Consider the following 6,002-nt stretch of genomic DNA (forward strand, 5'->3'; position numbering starts at 1 on the left):
CTTCAGAAGGACAAGCAGGCTGTAGACTTTGTCAAGATACGTCATATTTCAATCTATACATGAAACATTGCTCAAATCAAACTCATACAAATGGGTAGACTTTACTATAGAATGTCTTTGCTGACTGCACAGTGTTCCATTAACCCAAGTGCAGCGCGCTTTGCCTAATTTAATCTGAGTGCTCTGACATGTCCTATAAAAACGCATACAGACTCTGCAGAAGACACATAGCGATTGAAAGATGGAGCCATATGGCGCGTTCAGACATGTTTCATGGAGTACAGCATCAATTGTGCAACACCAACAACAAATCTAAGAACATAGATACACAAAATATCATCAGGCAGAAAGGTTACAAAGGCAGAGTTGGCTTCCCCCACATAATCTGAGTGTATGATGCTGGCTATTAAGACCACATGACATAGTTAGAAATGACCTCTAAAGATTCTACTCTTAAGACATGGAAACATATTTTTGATGAATGGAAAAGATGTGATGCAAATTCTTTAGGCTAGCACCTTTTATTTAAAGACATGGAAGGGCAGCAGTTAGGGTAGAAAAAAACTGCTTCATTTCTGCATTCACCCCACATCAGGCCATTTAAAATTAGTTTGAGCACTCTGAGCTGACAAATTTCTCAAAAAGTTACACTTTTCAGCTGTTGCAAGGGGTTCAAATGAACAATGTTTTTCGGTCACTTTGTGGTCAGTGCAAATTATATTACTCAGTGAGTGTGGCAGAAGGGAATGCCTCAAAACAAACCACAGTCAACACTGAAAAACTGCCCTAGGCCAAGAACGGACAATCATGCATTAGCAATCAAAAGCTTCCCTACTATAATTGTACAATACAGACATGTGCAGTGTAGCATTTAAACTTAACTACATCCACTTGAAGCCACAAAATCTGTCTGTGTCACTTCAAACTTCACAAACTGTGTTAATGTAACAGGGCCTCTAAAATGCACATATTACATATGTGCAAGAAATCAAAGCCTACAGGAAGCACGGCGACTTGTATTCAGATTCAGATTCCTTTATTGATCCCAGGGGACAATTGCAGTATTTATTTGGATTCCACATCAGGGCACTGAATTCATCTGGAAACTCAAATCATTGCAGGGCTGAACTAAAATGAATCACGTCTTAGCTCTAGCCTCCTGCACTTGAGTTACACATAAGCCGTAATGTGCTTGGCTTGGCACACCACATCTCAAATTTCAAGGAAGCCATACGCCTAGAAGGAATAACCTTCAGTAAAAGCACAGTGTTCCTCAGAAAACTAACAATCACAATGGACAAAACAACCCACTCAAATCTCCCATTTCCCACCTGTAAAAAAGGAACCTTTTTTTTTTTTTTTTTACATTTTTTCTTTCTCAAGCGGCTTCACTTCTGTGTCAACTCTGACCATTTCCTGAAAAATGTAACAGCAAGAAAATGAGCAGTCAAAATGTGGCTGCACATATACAGCCCCCCTCTGGTATGTTTTCCACAACCAACTTCTTTAGAAATAAAAAAAGAAAAAGAGAAATAAATAGAGCTGTTTCACGGTCTGGAAACACCCTGGCATACTGGGTGGATCTTTGGTGGTTGTGAATGTTGAAGAGAAAATGTAGGTCTTTACACAATGAATAACAGTAACCACCTACAGTATCAGCAGAGAAAGAAGTAATTCTAAGATGCTGTTAAACATAAACATTAAAAACTAGTGAAGTCCCAGTCTATTCTTAACAAAATACTACTAACACAGGTCCCTCCAACAAAGCATCTGTCCATTAGAATCCATATACAGACAAGTCTATATGAATCATCACTTTTGTTCAGTGTATTCATGATTAATCCATTTCTAAAAGGAAAAATACCAGCTCTGTACTTCATAAACTCCAAATATAAGCTAAATGGAATTGAAGTGCTATTCTGTCATTCAGTGATACCGAATAACTTACACAAGCCCATTGAATTGCACTCTTCATACTGACATATTCAGTTTTAGCTTACCAGTAAAATCATCACTGTTGCACAGCATATCGCCGCTGTCGGAAGAAAACCTTGTATCTATTTTTGTTGTTTTTCAGTTTATGACATCATTTGGTAAAGTCTGTTGCTCTTTAAATTGTGTGTAAATTTCATGATGAATGGACCAAAAGAAACGGCCCAAAATGACTTGAAAATAATTCTTGTTTCATTGACTTACACTAAGAGTAAAGTAGGCTTTTTCCTTCTCCTGTAAAGTTACCATTTTGGAGATGCAAGGTTTTCTTCTGACAACAGCGACATGCTCCACACTATGACATCTGGCTCTAGCGCAATTTCTCTCTGCAACTAAGTGAAATACATTGGCTTGCATGTACCATATGCAAAACAAGAAGGCAGTAAATCAAACACACACCAAGAAATAAATGCCATGTGTAAACAACAGGATGCATAATGTCAACAACTCTACATCTTATGAATGCTTATACATCAGCACTGGCTGATATGCTTATGAAAAATATCGGATATCAACCCACACCCATATCATTGCAGCCCTAGTAAACACACCCAACATCAAAAATACATAAATTGTAATGCCACAATAAAATGATTTAAGAGATTTAGTTATCAGCACCACTGCAAACAATCTCTCCCTGCCGGCTATGCATTAATCAGCTACTCAAAGACATAGACTGAGCACAGTATAAAGACTCCTCCTAGGGTTAGCACCAGCCTCCCTGTGTGAGTGAAAGGCAGTGTTCAGACATGTAGTACGAGGTCTTCTACAATTCAAAGGGGAAGGACACATTCCTCTTTGCGCAGGCCCACACCTGTCTGTAAAAATCACCCATGAACATGGTGGCCAATAAACATGCCTCCACCTACAAGGATGCTTGAGGAGAAATGAAGGCAGCTCTTTTCTAGTCCCGCGGAGCAGACGGTGAACTTTAATCTTGGCTACACTGACAGAAATGTGATTCGCATCAAAGTGGGGTTTCAATCAGCATAGTGATGCTGAATTTACCTTCATGGACAATGTAACCAGGTCACCATACAGGGCTGGGCAATATGGCTATATTTATCATTACTGAAAACGTGCTTTTCTGAGCAAAAAACCTCAGACTGCAGCGCATCTTTCTAACAGGCACCGGATGTGGAGTAGACACGACTTGTTGTGGCGTTAGCACGTTTAATAATAACAAAGCAGGAAACTAAATCTGTTCACGGGCTACATTTTGACATGCAAAACATCTAAGTTAACGTTAATGGCAGAGATTTTAAGCAAGAGTTATTCACTCCTAAAACACCCGCTGCTAGTCATTATTCCTCTCCTGCTAGCTAGCCAGCCATCCAGCATAGCAAACCCTCTCAGCTCGGCATCTGTTGACTCTGTGTAGGTGTGTCCCGCACGACTGATTTAATGAGACAAATACCCGCTGTTTTATAATCACATGTCATTAAGGCTGGCAGGTGTCATGTGGACTCGGCGTATACAGACATCACTTTCGGCAGCAACAGTTTGCAGCGTGATAAGTGGCGAAGCTAAGAAAGCTAGCTAGCGTAAGCTTGTTGGATTAACTGTCATGGCATGGCGACACGGCAGGAAGTGGAGCGGCAGTACAAGAAAACATCTTCCAAATAAATCTGCCGTCGAACTAACTCTTTACAGCTAAAAACACAAGTACATGAAAATAACAGGCCTACAGAAGCTCGGTGCTATAGCTGGGAGCGAGGACGGGGGGTGAAAATGGGGGGCTAAGAGGATGTAACGTTAGCGCTGCTCTGCTCTTTAGTCGCCAACAGCGCTGCAGCGGCTCGCCTTCAGCTAGCTAACCTTACTCACTAGCCCGCTGACTGACTGGACTACAGGTTAAAAACAGCGCCTGAAACACTTCCCACAATTTCTAAACAACTTACCGAGTTGTGGGGACTTGAATGTAGCAACGAGCTGAATTTTGAAACTCGACATTTATTCACAAACCGTGAGCCGACATGGTTAGCGTTAGGCTGCGCTCCGCTAGCCCGACCATCCCAGCTCTGCTGTGAGAGAGAGACAGACAGACAGGGGAAGACCACTGCTTCCGGGTGACCACACCGAGGCAGTAAGAGACAGGTTTTCATTTCAGTTTACATCATTTTTACAAACGATTAATGTCGTTTAGATGTAGAAACAGGAGCACGTATAGAGGAGACCAAACCCAAGATCAAGTAAAAGTATTGTTATTACAGTGTTATTACTACAAAAGTAAACGTACTTTTCCTTAAAAAAACAGTCGAGATTACCACCAAAAACACCTCAGAAAATTGTTTAAAGCACTCTGTTCGTTAAATGGCAGTAAACAGTCCGCACTGTAAGCATAATTTGTGGTGAACACAAATCTATGCAGTCTAAATTTCTCAGACGTGTCTGACTCCTCCTGACATTCATCTTCTGGGGTTTGGAGCAGTTTGGCAGTGTTCCAAACAGAAATCTGAGCTGTGAACTTTTACTTAATTCCTGACATGTTTAGTGCTAAAAGATCAGATTAAAAAAGAAAGAAAAATGTACATACGGAGGTGAGTTTTGTAAGTGTTGCAGAAATCCAACCATGGGCCTCCGTTTTCAACACTTTTTAGCTTTATTCACGCAATGGCCTTGTTTACTCTATTCTAGACAGGCCATCTCCAGTCTTGCAGACCACCTGCCCTGCACATTTGTACCTAGTCCACATCCCAGCACACCTGACTGAGGGCATCAGGTCGTTTTCAAGCCCTTCATGAGGCAAATCGGGTGTTTTTTTGAGCAGGAACTCTATGAAAATGCAAGCTTTCCTATTATATTTATGTAACATTTATATTGTGTTTTTAGCATATATATATATATATATATATATATATATATATATATTCATACTACAACATTGCTACATAATTCATACTAAAATATTAAATCAATGTACTGTTTATATGTGAAGTAACATCATTTGCATCATTTTCCCAAAATAAACCCCAAAGCAAAATATGTCTAAAAATATTTCTTTCCATGCTCAGTGGCTTTCTAAAAACAGTTTAAAGGGGGAAAAGAAACTGAGGCTGGTTAGGCTGTATTCTTCTCTTCTTCATGTACATTAAAGACAAATAAAATGAAGTTTGAGGTGCGACCAATCACAGTGAAGCAGTGTATTATAATGGAGTTAAACAGAACCAAAGCAACTTTAGCAGAAGTGAAAGTATTATTTAAAAATGTTTAGACAAATACAAATCTATACATTTTTTTCTTGAGCACATGTACTGAGTATATGTAACTAGTTACTTTAGCAATTATAAAATGCAAAGGGGGGGGGGTAGAGGTGTGTGTTGCTTAAGAGATGCTTAAGAGAACAATTTCAGCCTTGTGGTTCTGATTTAAACAAATGGATAAGTGTGATGGGATGCATTTGTAGGTAACACTGGGATAAACACACTTAAAGGTGAATTCCAACGGTTTTTCAAAATGCCTGTATAATTCTGTCGTTGAGATGCTCATTGTAGAGAAAGTTACACATTTCTTTGCAGTAGCAGTGATAGGATCTAGGGGTGCTGATGTCCACAGCACAAGCACCACCAATGAACATACACTTGTCTTCTAGGTTTTTATATGTAATGGTGATATAAAGGTAAAAGAGTGGACTATATTGCTTAACAATGCCCAACGTGTGGATTAAAAAATGTTTTAGGCCAAATCTGAATCTGAAGCATTGGACAGCAGATTTGTAACCATTTCAAATAATAACTTTCTGTGATGGAGATTTTAGAGGCATTAAACACTTCAGATGTCTGGCTCCTATAACCATCACTGTGAACAATTCTGACTCAAAAGTTTTTCTAGAACAGAGGATTTCACATCAAACCTCTCTAAATATCTTGGTTTACGTCTTAATGAGTAAAATATTCAGAACTTTTGAAAAGTCAGTGAACTTTCTTAACTACAAGGTACTTCAGGTAGTTCAGCATTACAGCATCAGATTTGTTTTGCTGACAGCTTCCTTCAGCTGCCCTTCATCTGTC

At 39.5% G+C, this 6,002-nt stretch overlaps 1 protein-coding gene across 5 annotated transcripts in view; it reads right to left on the bottom strand.

Annotated features, from left to right (window-relative positions):
* Window positions 1–4,031, bottom strand: part of mrtfab (myocardin related transcription factor Ab) — a 37,643-nt gene extending 33,612 nt beyond the window's left edge. For all 5 annotated transcript variants that reach the window (XM_037544058.1, XM_017725309.2, XM_017725308.2 and 2 more), the window contains exon 1: window positions 3,894–4,031. The gene's annotated coding sequence lies outside the window, so the exon portion shown is untranslated. The remainder of the gene's footprint in view (window positions 1–3,893) is intronic.
* Window positions 4,032–6,002: the final 1,971 nt, after the last annotated feature.

Source organism: Pygocentrus nattereri, chromosome 13 (genome assembly GCF_015220715.1).
Source record: "Pygocentrus nattereri isolate fPygNat1 chromosome 13, fPygNat1.pri, whole genome shotgun sequence".
NCBI classification, from domain to species: domain Eukaryota; kingdom Metazoa; phylum Chordata; class Actinopteri; order Characiformes; family Serrasalmidae; genus Pygocentrus; species Pygocentrus nattereri.